Source organism: Camelina sativa, chromosome 10 (genome assembly GCF_030686135.1).
Source record: "Camelina sativa cultivar CO46 ecotype springtype chromosome 10, ASM3068613v1".
Lineage (NCBI taxonomy): Eukaryota > Viridiplantae > Streptophyta > Magnoliopsida > Brassicales > Brassicaceae > Camelina > Camelina sativa.
The window spans coordinates 24,504,721-24,519,917 of NC_141889.1; the positions used below are offsets into that span (position 1 = coordinate 24,504,721).

Sequence of the window (15,197 nt, forward strand, 5' to 3'; positions counted from 1 at the left end):
TAAGTTATATATATATATATATGTGAAAAATTAAGAATATGATAATAGTTTTTTAGTAATTAGTTTTCTTTCAATTTTTCTTCATAATGACCAAAGTAACCTTATCACACCTTCATATGAATTATCACAAAAAGAAGGAAAATAATAGATTATAATATTTAACTATAATTTCATCATTTAATTAACGAACATATGATAATATATATATATATATATATATATATATATATATATATATATATATATATTATTTGACATTGTATGTCAAAAAGAATGTTTATTTATCACCAAAAATACTATGACAACACTGTTCGAATTTGTCACCAAAAACAATAAAATAATGATTTATGTTAATATTTATTTGATTAACAATATTATATCGAGATAAATTACAATTTATGTGATTAATTCATATTTATCTTGTTAACTCAGTTATTACATCGTATACAAACAAAGATTGAATTACATATAATATAGTATTTATGAGGATAACTATATCATTAACATATTAACTAGTTTCTTGTAGATTCATTTTTATAGGTTAAATGCATAGATATCATGTTAAATTAGTTATCACAGTTATGCAGAATTATGAGAAAATACATAGTAGTGCATAATTACTATGATTAGTTTGGGAAAAATATTATAATAGTAGGCATATATAATTATGAACGATAATAATTATAGTATAACAATGATAAAATTAAAATTTATTTGAATATGAGTAAATGTCCACCATTACGTAATCTTTGACCGTCCACATAATCTAGTGTCATCTCACCAATTACTTGGCATCGAGGCAAGCAAAACTTTCTCACTTCAAACAGTTGGTAATCTTGATTCTACCACCATCAATTTTGCCTCACTTCAACCAGATAGACTTTACTTTCGTATCAACATATGTATCCATATTATATTATTTTGGAAAATACATAATTTTTTGTAAACAATGTAATAAATATATGGGTCATTAATTGGTTATAAAATTAAAACATTAATAATTTAGACGGGTTTAAGTTATGTATTATTTGTATACTCATCATTTACCGACTGACTTTATTATCGAATGATATCTAACTAAAATCTTTTAACTTAATTATCGATCGATTGACTTAAATTATTCATCCGTACTATATTATTTTGGAAGTACATGACTTTTTTTTAGAAAAGATATTAAATATATGGGTCATTAGTTGGTTATAAAATTAAAATATTAATAGTTTAGATGGGTTTAAGTTATGTATCATTTCTATACTCATCATTTACTGACTTACTTGATTATCGATTGATTAACTTAATTTATTTATCAAATAAAATATTTTGATATCTAACTTACCATATTAATTTACTACTTATTATTATAATTCACCTCTCATCTTTATATGGTTCTATTTTTCTGAAACAAAGAAATTATCATATAAGTAATTATAATGAAAATAACTTTATTTAAGGATATATCATAATTTGGATTTTAAATGAATATAAATTGTTCAATCTATAAAATATTCAAGTTTTAGTAATATTATTCTTTTAAAAATATCTATTCAACTAAAATTTTAACTAAGTAACGAGTCAAAATTTGAATATTGAAATTCAATTTCCGATATATCTTTTGTTGAATTGTATAATTTTATATTTAAATAATTTAGTTTGAAATATTTCAAAGTTTAATTTGATATTTTTAAGAATTTCATAAATATTTAAAAGTTTAATTTGATAGATCAAAAAGTTAAAAATTATAAACACTCTAATTTGATTTATTATAGCACGGTCAGTAATATGTTAATATAATATGAAAGAATTTCAAGAAACCAAGTACATTAAAACAAAAAGTATACCATATATTAAATTACTTATAATATAACATAACGCTTTTAAAAAACCAAATTTACAAAATTATGTCTTAAAATGACATTTAATTCATGTTGTAGAACATATCTTATTGAAATAAGTTCACATTCATAAACTAATACAAATAAAATTTAACTTTATGCTATAGCACAAATTGTGTTTTCCATATCAGTTCCTTCTCTACAGAGATTATCCTTCACTAAAGAACAAGGCTTCTATCATGATGATGACGCCATTGTCGAAATCACTGCTCCTTCGCTGAAGTACTATCGCATAGGTAGTTTCAGTTCTATTGTGGATATGCCTAAATTGGTGGAGGCAGATGTTAAAGTTAACCTGACAAAAAATGAGAAGTTTCCGAGAGTTGTTTCTTTAGTTGAACATCTTTCGCTAGATTTGTATCCTTCAATGGTAACATATCTTCTTTCTATTGAGTTATAATGATATAAGTTTATACAGTGTATTAGTATAACGTGTATAAATACTCCTTGTACACTTTACTGATCATTAATGAGAAATATATTTTACACATCAAAGTTAATATGGTATCAGAGCAAAATCTTTTTCTCATTCTTTCTTCCGCATAACAAACTTTTTCAAACGCCATTGATGATGATTCTGAGCTTCCTTTTTGATATTCTTTACGATTCGAGCTCTCTTTTCTTCGATTGAGCTACGTTTCGCTCTTCCATTGCTTTTTTCTTTGACCTCTCGGAGTTCCGATTTCATCGTTCTGTTTTGATTGGGTCTCCGATGAGTGCTTCAATTTCTCAGATCTTCTCTTCCTTTGTTGCGAATCTTGTTGTGATCGTGTTAGTTTTGTGCTCGTCTTTAATTACCCGAATTGTTTTGGGGTTATTTGCTTTCCTCTCGTTTGATTAAGCTTGGGTTGTTGCCATCTATCGCACAATCTTGATTTCATTCTGAATCATGGTTCCACCGATTACGAATCAGGTACCGATGTCTCCGACGGATCAATATGAGAATCCATTCTTCTTACATAGCTTCGATCATGTTGGGATGAGTATTGAATCAGAAGTTGAACTCCATTCAGCAAGGATCATTGGATGTTACTTCTTATTATACTCTCTTAGTGACTTTATGGGAGGAGTACAAGAATTCTGTTGAGTTACCAGTCTGTACTTGTAGAAAATGTGAGTGCAATGCAGCTGCTTTATGGGAGAAGTTACAGGAACGAGGTCGAGTGACAAAATTCCTGATGGGGCTTAATGCGTCTTATGAAGCTACTCGAAGACATATCCTCATGTTGAAACCTATACCAAGCATCGAGGAAGCTTTCAACATGGTGACTTCTGATGAAAGACAGAAGACCATTCTGCCAAAGCCTGATAGTATGATTTTTCAGACCTCTGCTCCTGCTCCTGCTCCTGCACAAGATAATGTCGCTTATGCTGCTATTCAGAACAGTTATCGTCCTAGGGGCTCTCGACCTATCTGTACTCACTGCGGTCACACTGGACATGTGATTCAAAAATGCTTTAAGTTGCATGGTTATCCACCGGGTTATATACCAGGATTCAAGAGCACCTTTGCTAACTATCCGGGGAGTCATCGTCCTTCTGCACCAGCTGCTCAATCTCGTGGACAATCTTCCATTACTCCTCATCCTCAGACTCATGCTGTTGCTAATGTCGTCACGGAGCAGATTCCATCTTACTCGCAGTCCACTCCTGCTAATACTGCCAATTTTGACGTTAGCACTCTTACTGGTGATCAGATACAATCTCTCCTTCAACAGTTGAATGCTCAGGTTAAAACTTCAGAAGGTCCAGTTTCATCTTCTCAAGCCTCGTCTATTACAGAACATGGTGCTATGGCTATACAATCTACTTCTGGTAACACTTTCTCTTTTCCTTCTTCCTCCTTACGTTTTGAGAATGACTGCCTTACCTTTCAACATCAATGCTTATCCTCTCTATCTAAACACATTCCTCATGGTAGCTGGATTATAGATACTGGAGCAACTAGTCATGTTTACTCTGATTTGGCCTTTTTTAGTGAAACAGTTACCGTCTTAGGAGTTACAGTCTCATTACCGAATGAGGCTAAGGTGGATATAAAACATTGTGGGACAGTTAAACTGACAAATACTCTCATTTTACATAATGTTCTGCATGTGCCATCTTTCACATTCAATCTCATTTCTATTAGCTGTCTTTTGCAGCATAATCATGGCTCTGCTCACTTTTTTCCTGATCATTGTTATCTTCAGGAGTCTATTCAGGGCTTGATGATTGGTAGAGGCTTTTTGTTGCATAACCTTTACGTCCTTCAGCATGATTCATCGTCTGTTTCTATCACTCCGTCATCGTCATCTGCATCTGCATCACCATCTGCATCTACTCATTTCACTGGATCCTTGGAAGTCGACGGACATCTTTGGCATCAACGCCTTGGATATCCCTCTCATGACAAGTTAAAGCTTCTTACTGGTATTTTACCTTCTTCTGATCTTAGGCATGTCACCCCTTGTGATGTCTGTCTGTTAGCCAAACAGAAACGTCTTCCTTACATTTCAAATAATCACTTATCACCTTTTCCTTTTGACTTAGTTCATCTAGACATTTGGGGGCCTTTTTCCATTGAATCTGTAGAAGGTTTTAGATATTTTCTCACCATAGTTGATGATTGTACTAGAGCTACTTGGGTTTACCTATTAAGAAATAAAAGTGATGTTACTTCTATATTTCCAGCTTTTATACAGTATGTCTTTACTCAATATAAAAAGAAAATTAAGAAAATTAGGACAGATAATGCTCCTGAACTTGCTTCCACTGATCTTGTTAAGACTCATGGCATGATTCACCAGTTTTCATGTGCTTATACACCTCAACAAAACTCTATTGTAGAACGTAAGCATCAACATCTTCTTAACGTTACTAGAGCTCTTTTCTTTCAATCTCATGTTCCTCTTGCATATTGGACAGATTGTCTTCTTACTGCTGTTTTCCTTATCAATATAACTCCTTCACCCTTAATGCTTAATCGCACTCCTTATGAACTCCTTAACGTTAAGAAACCGGATTATACCTTTTTACGAACTTTTGGCTGTCTGTGTTATGTCTCTACGAACTCTAAAGATAGACATAAATTTAGTTCTCGCGCTGATAAATGTGTGTTTTTAGGCTATTCTTTTGGTTACAAAGGTTACAAAGTTCTTCATTTAGATAGTAATGTGGTCTCTATTTCTCGTAATTTTGTCTTTCATGAGACTATTTTCCCTTTTGTTGAAACTCGATTGAATACTAGTGTTCATGATCCTTTTGACATGTCCATTTTACCATTAGATATTCCTCACAATATAGACTATTTTCATCATCCTGTTCCTCATACATCTAGTACATCTCATGCTTCTACATCTGATGCATCACATAATACCACCAATAGTAATCCTACTGGTGCCCCATCGGTTGTTGGGACTGTACCTGCTGAGACAACCATTGTTTCACCATCAAATGTCAGACCAAGGCGATCTTCTAGAGAACTAGTTTATCTTTCTGACTATCACTGTTCTCTTAACCAAATCTCTTCTTCCTCTTCATTATCCACTCTTTCCACTTCCCCTAAAAAACTTACCACTCCTTATCCTTTATCTTCATACCTTTCTGATTCTAACCTCAAACCATCCTACAAATCGTATATTCTTTCTGTTACTCGCGAGACAGAACCTAAAATTTTTAAAGAAGCTATAGCATCTCTGAAGTGGACGTAGGCTATGAATGTGGAATTGGGCAACATGGAGCGTACCAAGACTTTCGATGTTATGTCACTACCACCAGGTAAGAATGTGGTGGGGTGTAAATGGGTATATACAATAAAATACCATGCAGATGGTTCTGTTGAACGATATAAGGCTCGTTTGGTAGCTAAGGGCTTCACACAACAGGAGGGTGTTGATTATTTTGATACTTTCTCACCTATTGCTAGACTTGCTAGTGTGAATTTTCTTCTAGATTTGGCTGCTAAGAAGGGTTGGAGCCTTACTCAAATGGGTGTTACAAGTGCTTTTTTGCACAGTGAGCTTGATGAGGAGATATATATGAGTCTTCCTCAGGGATACACACCATCTTCGGGCACATTACCACCAAATGCAGTCTGCAAATTGAACAAGTCCATCTATGGCTTGAAACAGGCGTCTAGACAGTAGTATCAATGTTTTTTGAAAGCTCTACTGGATGATGGGTTTTCTCAATCTTATGCTGACAATACCTTATTCGTCAAAGAACAAGGTACCTCGTATATCGCTCTCATTGTCTATGTAGATGACATTTTGATTGCGAGTAACAGTGACGAAGTTGTGGCTTCGGTTAAGTCTTGTCTTTCCAAGCAGTTCAAGATAAAAGATCTAGGTCCAGCAAAAAAAATTCTAGGCTTAGAGATAGCTAGAAATGCTGGTGGTATCTCTGTTTGTCAGAGGAAGTATTGCTTAGATCTGTTGGCAGACTCTGGCTTGTTAGGATGCAAACCAAACTCAGTTCCTATGGATCCTAAAGTTGAACTCACCAAGGAAACAAACGTTTTGTTATCAGATGACCGGCCTTACAGAGAGTTGATTGGGAGGTTGCTATATTTGTGCATCACAAGACCGGATATCACTTTCGCAGTGAACAAGCTGAGTCAATTTCTCTCGTGTCCTACGGATGTACACTTCCAGGATGCTCGCAATGTTCTCAAATATCTGAAGATTAGTCTGGGACAAGGTCTTTTCTACTCTGCATCTTCCGAAATTTGTCTAAATGGATTTGCAGATGCGGATTGGGGAACCTGCAAGGATTCACGACGATCAATTACTGGTATATGCATCTTCCTTGGTACTTCACTTATCTCTTGGAAGTCGAAGAAACAGGATATAGTGAGTTCAAGTAGCACTGAGGCAGAATATTGGAGCATGGCTCAAACAACAAAGGAGCTTCTTTGGTTCCGACAAATTCTGAAGGATCTCCGTATCACACCTGTAGCACAAACCAAGTTGTTTTGTGACAACAAATCAGCTCTTCACATTGCAAGCAACGGCGTCTTTCACGAGCGGACGAAGCATGTCGAGATTGACTGTCACACCACACGAGATCAAGTTAAGAATGGCTTTCTCAAGCTTTTTCATATGAGCTCGGAGAATCAATTGGTGGATATCCTCATAAAACCCCTCCATCCTGGTCCATTTCATCATCTACTTCAGCGAATGTCCATTTCAAGCCTTTATGCATCACAAGGATTATCGGCTTGAGGGGGTTATATTGAGTTATTATGATATAAGTTTATATAGTGTATTAGTATAACGGGTCTCCTTTAGCTTCCTATACTACTACACTTGTATAGAGTATAAATACTCCTTGTACACTTTACTGATCATTAATGAGAAATATATTTTACACATCAAAGTTAATACTTTCTTCTCCCACAAGCTAGATATTGTGTTTTCTTTGAAGATAACACTAGGGATATAACCTTGTTTTTGAGTGCAGGCTTTTCACCTTTATTGATAGATTCATCTCCAAGCAACTTCTTCATCTGGAATTAGACATTTACGACAACTTTAGGTCGAAACTACTTATGAGTTTGCTGAAATATTTCCCTAATTTATGAGCTCTCAAGCTCATACGTGTAAGCTCACAATTTCCATTTCTTAGAATAATCTGTTTTGAGAGCTTTCGATGAATTGATCTGATACCATAAACTAATACAATGTATTCATGTTGAATTACTCAGCAACATCCCAACTATATTGTCGAGGATCAACTGTGTCCAGTATCCGAACCAATTGCTTGAGTTTCCATCTGGCGACTTTTCAGTGGGTAGGCTACGCAGGAACATTTAAAGAAATAGAAGCTGAAGCTTACGTTCTGAAATACATTCAAGAGGCACGAAGAATGATCTCATTACGGTTAAGGAGTTGGAATCTATGTCTAAGGCTTCAACCATACATATCTTGGAATTGAACTTTAGCAAGAGATAATATTATTATTCGAATCTGAATTTGCATTAGAATTAGTAAATTTTTTCCCTTTTTTGTTATCAGCATTTCGATTGTAGAACTATGGAACAAATGAGTTTATTTTCTTGCAAACTCTTTTTTTTTTTCCCTTTTATATAAAAGCTGACTTGGTTAACCCCAATAGTAGAAACGCATCAGAGTGATACTGGATAGGAAAATTAGAAACTAAAACAATGGTTATATCTTTTATTGATATTACTGGAAGATTACATCATTGACGTGAATGATCACATCTTATTTTCCAAAACCAAAATATATATCAGTAATATTTTTGACCTCCCTAAACATGTTGTCTGGGTCCAGTGAGTAGACACGCAAATCTCATCATGACACGAAATAATAGATTTCCATTCCACAATTTGGGCATACATCCACTTGGAAGCTGAATAAACGCTTTGCAACAGGGACCGTTCCAGCCGAGAGAAATTCCTCTTCTCAGCCCACCAGCTGCTTCAAAACTAGCTTCCACACCCTTTGCCGCTTGGACATAGTCTATGGACTGTTGTAACTCTTTTGGATCTTCTTCTTTCATCACCATCTCCTTTTTGTTTTCTTTGTTGTTTGAATTTGATATTCGACTAGCCAAAGAAGAAGACATGATTATCAAGCAAAGAAGATAATGGCAACAACAATTGAGATTTTTTGAGCCATTGCTGATAATGAAAGTGTATATAAATTTGTTTTGAGTGTTGAGAGAATGATTTTTCTTTGTGAAATTGTGTTTAAAATAATTTTAAAGAGGGTTAATTTATACTAGTAGAGTGTGTGTGAGGTATAAACGAACCCTTGATTTTTAGGAGTATTTAATGTCTACAAAAACATTATGAAGTTTTTATTTATTTTAAACTCGGTTTTAGGTAATAGATTGATTTATACTTTACTTATTTTCGTTCACTCAAATCATGAAATTATGCAATTTTTGGATCTCGTGATTAGAGCGCCTGGCTCCTCTAATTGGGGGACTCATCAAATCTCTTGGAAATAGGAAATTCGTATAGCATGATTTAAGCTTAATAATTGATATGGAAGAAATGATGTCGTAAAACTAAAATGTCATTGTGGATATATATAGCTAAAACTTACCAAACCTAGTATCTTCTAGGAGGTGGTAAGACCTAACCAACATTGAATTCAAAACTCTTTCTTTGATTTACGATTCGGTTTTTACTGAAGTTTTCCTTTCGAATAAAAGTTGTTTATACATTCGCCTTTTATGAGCTAAGCAAAAAAAGCACTTGAGCCGTTAATATGTGCTAATCTCAAACAATAACATATAGGAAGGATTGTAGATTTTGTAATAAACGACAGGTGCTGGTGTACCCAAGAAAAGTCTGTGTAGATATGTTGGAAATTTAAGTGTAAAACAAACGGTTGCTTTATGAACCAAAGCAACTGTTCGGGTTATGGTTATATTACAAACGTATAGTTGCAAAGCGTACGAACACAACTTTATGAAACCTATAAAACTCTGTTCCTCCGCACAAAAACAAAGTACGAAAAACAGAGAGGAGAGAAGAAATTCACAACATCAAAGACAGAAACTCTTTGGTGAAAACACAAAACAAAACATTGAAACTCTATTTGTTTCTCTTGGATCTTAGCCTAGAACAAGAGAGAAACTTTGATGGTCGTATCCTGAGAGAAATTTTGTGTAACCCAAAGCTTTTGATAAGGGTCACAATACTCTTTAAGGAAAGTGCTCTTGTGCGTGATTCAATCATTATCCAAGTTCACCGTACGAGAGTTACACCGCAAATACAACATTCTTAAAGAGTATTTTCTGGTGAACTATGACGAGTGCATCGGTGTGTGAGATGACTTCAAAGTTTGGGAAGTTGGACAAGTTTGAAGGAGTAGACTTTCAAAGATGGCAAAAGAAGATGCATTTCCTTCTCACCACACTCAATGTGGTGTATGTTCTAAGCATGCCAATGCCTACCGTGATGGAGGATGCGGAGAAGGAATCTGTGGAGGAGACAAGGAAGCAACTTAAGTGGGAGAACGATGACTACATATGTTGCGGCCACATTCTTAACGGTATGTCTGATCCTCTCTTTGATGTCTATCAAAATGTCGAATCCGCAAAGGAACTCTGGGATGCGTTGGAATCAAAGTACATGGCTGAGGATGCTTCTAGTAAGAAGTTCCTTGTTAGTAATTTTAATAATTACAAGATGTCTCATTCAAGGCCTGTTATGGAGCAATACAATGAGTTGCTTCGCATCCTAGGGCAATTCGCTCAACACGACATGAAGATGGATGAATCCATCTCAGTGTCGAGTATCATCGACAAGTTGCTGCCTTCATGGAAAGATTTTAGGCGCATGTTAAAACACAAGATGGAAGAGTTGTCTCTTGTACAACTTGGTAGCCATTTGCGCATAGAGGAATCTCTAAGGGTGCAAGAGGGTGTAAAACCGAAAGAGGCTGAACCTTCTTCAATCAATATGATGGAGGAAGGTGGGAGTTCTAAGATGAAGAATAAAGGGAAGAAGCGTCCCTTTAATGACAACACTTCCGGTGGACCTAACAAAAAGCTTAAGAGCGTTTGTTGGTTTTGTAAAAAGCCGGGTCACTTTAGACGTGATTGTCGAGCTGCAAAGCATAAGAACAGAATGGGACAAAACCATTCAGGGTAAGGGTCTAAGGACCAAGGCCAAATCACTCATCAAGGTCAGAATCTTGTCAATGATTCACATTCACATGTGTATTATGTATCAAACATTTCTGAGGCATTTTATATGCAGGATGATGGAGTGATGTGGTGGATTGACTCGGGTGCAACTACACATGTTTGCAATGATTGTGGCTCGTTCAAGACATATGAACTAGTTCAAGATGGCTCTATACTTCATATGGGCAACGAGTCAACTGCTCCTATCCTAGGCCGTGGAAAAGTGGTGTTGGAGTTTAGTTCCGGGAAATCTATTGATCTCAATAATGTACTTCATGTACCTGGAATTAGGAATAACTTAGTCTCTGGTAGTGTTTTAAATAAGTGTGGTTATAAACAAGTGTATGAGTCGGATAAGTATGTTTTATCTAAAGCTGGAGTCTTTGTTGGATTTGGATATTTTTGTAATGGCATGTTTATGCTTAATATTAATAAAGTTGTTTGTTCTATTTACATGGTATGTTCTAGCAAAAATGATTCTTCTCTATGGCATTTAAGATTAGGTCATGTGCACTATAAAAGAATGATTGATATGTCTAAAGAAGGATTGATTCCTAATTTTGACATGAATTTAGAGAAGTGCAGTACTTGTATGTTGACTAAGATAGTTAGAAAACCTTTTAAAAGTATTGAAAGGAATTCTAAGGTGCTAGAACTTGTACATAGTGATCTATGTGATTTGCATGCTACACCATCTTTAGGGAACAAAAATTATTTCATCACTTTCATAGATGATCATACTCGTTTTTGTTATGTTTATCTATTACATGCTAAAGATGAAGCCCTAGCTAAATTCAAGGTTTATAAAACTGAGGTTGAATTACAACATAGTGACTTGATTAAGAAGTTACACACCGATAGAGGTGGAGAGTATTATGATCCTGTTTATTTTCAGTCTATGGGAATTATACATGAGACTACAACTCCATATATACCACAACAAAATGGTGTATCTGAGAAGAAAAATAGAGTTCTAAAAGAAATGGTTAATTCCATGTTATCTTACTCAGGATTAAGTGACGGATTTTGGGGTGAAGCCATGTTAACGGCTTGCTATTTATTAAATAGGGTTCCTAACAAAAGGAACAAGATTACCCCATATGAGCTTTGGTACAAAAAGAAACCAAACTTGAATTACCTTCGAGTTTGGGGCTGTAGGGCGGTTGTTAGACTACCCCAACCAAAGATTAAAACTTTGGGAGAAAGAGGTATTGATTTCATCTTTATTGGATATGTTGAGCATTCCAAGGCTTATCGGTTCTATGTCATAGAACCTAATGATTCTATATCGGTTAACACTGTGATTGAGTCAAGAGATGCAATATTTGATGAGACACGTTTCTCATCAATACCTAGACCAAATGATCTTCTTTCTAGTTCAAGTGGAACAAAGGAAGGAGATGACACGCTCATTCCTTCTAATGCGTTACCTATGCTCCGCAAGAGCAAGCGAGGAAGAATTGAAAAATCTGTTGGTCCTGATTTTCAGCTTTATTTAGTTGAAGGATCAAGAGATGAGGTTGAATATCAATATTTATATTGTTATCATGTTGATGAGGACCCTAGAACGTTTGATGAGGCTATGCAGTCTATAGACGTTGCGTTTTGGAAAGAAGCGGTAAACGATGAGATAGACTCCATCGTAGAGAATAATACATGGATCCTAACCGATTTCCCACCTGGTTGCAAGCCTTTAGGCTGCAAGTGGATCTTTAAAAAGAAGATGAAAGTCAATGGAACAATTGACAAGTTCAAAGCTAGATTGGTTATCCAAGGCTTTAGACAAAAGGAAGGTATCGATTATTTTGATACCTATGCTCCTGTTGCTATAATATCTTCTATAAGATTATTAATTGCTTTGGCTGCTATTAATGATCTTGTGATCCACCAAATGGATGTTAAAACAGAGTTGTTTTGGAAGAAGAAGTCTATATGAATCAACCTGAAAGGTTTGTTATGCCCGGAAATGAGCAAAAGGTGTGTAAGTTAATAAAGTCATTGTATGGGCTGAAGCAAGCACCTAAACAGTGGCATCAAAGATTTGATGAGGCTATCTTATCAAATGCATTCAAGTTGAATCAAGCTGACAAGTTCTTATATAGCAAATTTGATGATTCCGGTAATGGAGTAATCATTTGCTTATATGTTGATGACATGTTGATCTTTGGTACTGACTTAAGACAAGTAGAACTTGCAAAAGAGTTCTTGTCATCAAATTTTTCCTTGAAAGACATGGGAGAGGCGGATGTGATTCTTGGAATTGGAATCAAGCGTGAGAACAAATGCCTATGTTTATCTCAGTCTCATTACATTGAAAAGGTACTTAAGAGGTTCAATTATGAGAAATGTTCTCCTGTGAACACTCCCATGGATGCGAGTGTGAAGCTTATGCCTAATACGGGAAAAGCAATTTCACAACTCGAGTACTCACAACTTATTGGCTGTTTAATGTATGCCATGACAAGTACTAGACGGGATATAGCTTATGCGGTAGGAAAGTTGAGTAGATATACTAGTAACCCTAGTACTCACCATTGGCAAGCTATAAGACGAGTGCTTAAGTACTTGAAAGGAACCATAAATTATGGTTTGTCTTATGTCGGATTCCCTTCGGTCTTAGAAGGATATTCCGATGCAAGTTGGAACTCCAGCGTAGAAAGTAACTCTTCTACAAGTGGTTGAGTGTTCTTGCTTGGAGGAGGGGCAATTTCTTGGGCTTCTAGGAAACAAACTTGTATTACAAGTTCGACTATGGAATCAGAGTTCATAGCGTTAGCGGCTGCTAGCAAAGAGGCAGATTGGCTAAGAAACTTAGTCTATGAGATTCCATTGTGGCCAAGACCGGTATCACCAATTTGTATACATTGTGATAGTAAAGCCACTTTGGCTAGAGCTTATAGCCAAGTGTATAATGGTAAGTCACGACACCTGGGTGTTAGACATAGCATGATATGTGAGCTGATCACTCATGTGGCTATTACCATACAGTTTGTTCGGTCTGAGCAAAATCTTGCTGATCACTTGAATAAAGGATTAGCTAGAGACTTGGTGATCAAGTCGGCTAGAGGGATGGGTTTAAAGTCCATTTGAAATTTTTAATTGTGGGATACCCAATTCCCCTCTAATACAACGTTAGAGGCTGAATTCAATGTGGAAAGCTTACAGTTAAAGATTGAAGCACTTGTTGTATCATCCCCAAGTAAGTTCTTGAACCTGCAAGAAAGGATTAGGTTGAAGTTCTCTTCTTAATAGATCTTTTGAAAAATTGCATTTGCAGGTGCAAGATTAAAAGATCTACCTATATGAGTATGAAGTGGAGCCCCATCAAGAAGCTTGGACTTAGCTTCCTATATGCTCATGAATGGATAGGGATACATGTCTTATAATAGTGTCAAGTATAAACACTTAGAGTAGTGTCAAGTATTATAATTCGTGTGTGTATTAACTTCATGTACCCAAATGATTTAAAAGGATTCAATCCATTGGACATCCTAATTCTCGGGTATTTGGAATGTGTAATATTACTAAGATGTAAATTCAATCGTTACGATATTTACATTTATGCATGAGTTTGGTTTATGTGTGTTGTTAAAGATGTGAATCAAATATTACACTTAAATGGGGGAGGAATGTTGGAAATTTAAGTATAAAACAAACAGTTGCTTTATGAACCAAAGCAACTGTTCGGGTTATGGTTATATTACAAACGTACGGTTGCAAACGTACGAACACAACTTTATGAAACCTATAAAACTCTGTTCCTCCGCACAAAAACAGAGTAGGAAAAACAGAGATGAGAGAAAAGATTCACAACATCAAAGACAGAAACTCTTTGGTGAAAACACAAAACAAAACACTGAAACTCTATTTGTTTTTCTTGGATCTTAGCCTAGAACATGAGAGAAACTTTGATTGTCGTATCCTGCAAGAGATTTTGTGTAACCCAAGGCTTTTGATAAGGGTCAAAATACTCTTTAAGGAAAGTGCTCTTGTGCCCGATTCAATCATTATCCAAGTTCACCGTACGTTACGATCGAGAGTTACACCGCAGATACAACAAGATATAGTAGGAGATAATTACTCAACCGTCGACCATCCCCTTTTTAGAAATTTAATTTGAATTTCTAAAGATATCACAATCGATCGATGTTAGTCTTGTCGATGGTTTTGGGATATTGAATTTATTCTTAAATCTTAATATCAAAATGCTTCACTCATTCTTCAAAAAACGCTCGTTGTTTAAAGAATGCTATAATCTCTATTCATTCAAGAGGCACCGAGAATGATCTCATGAATCATGATGGTTAAGGAGTTGGAATCTATGTCTAACGCTTCAACCATCAACCATGTGTCAGCTTTTAATCAAAGTTTAGAAATTTCTCCTAGATATGGGTCATATATACAAAGATATCTTGGAATTGAACTTTAGCCAGAGACAAATTTTACAATTCGAATCTGAATTTGCATTATAATTACAATATTAAACTTTTTTTTATCAGTGTTTCGATTATATTTTAAACTATGTAACAGAGGAGTTTATTTTCTAGTACGCAAAGGAGCTTCGTTACGATCCTACGATCTAAGAAAATTGTTTATTTCTCAATCAAGAATACTAAAAACACCTAATTAGTCCTTTTTTTAAATAAAATTTCTGATTTT

At 35.2% G+C, this 15,197-nt stretch overlaps 1 pseudogene; it reads left to right on the plus strand.

The window, feature by feature from the left end:
* Window positions 1-1,989: 1,989 nt before the first annotated feature.
* Window positions 1,990-14,911, plus strand: LOC147937292 (putative F-box/FBD/LRR-repeat protein At5g56810; annotated as a pseudogene).
* Window positions 14,912-15,197: the final 286 nt, after the last annotated feature.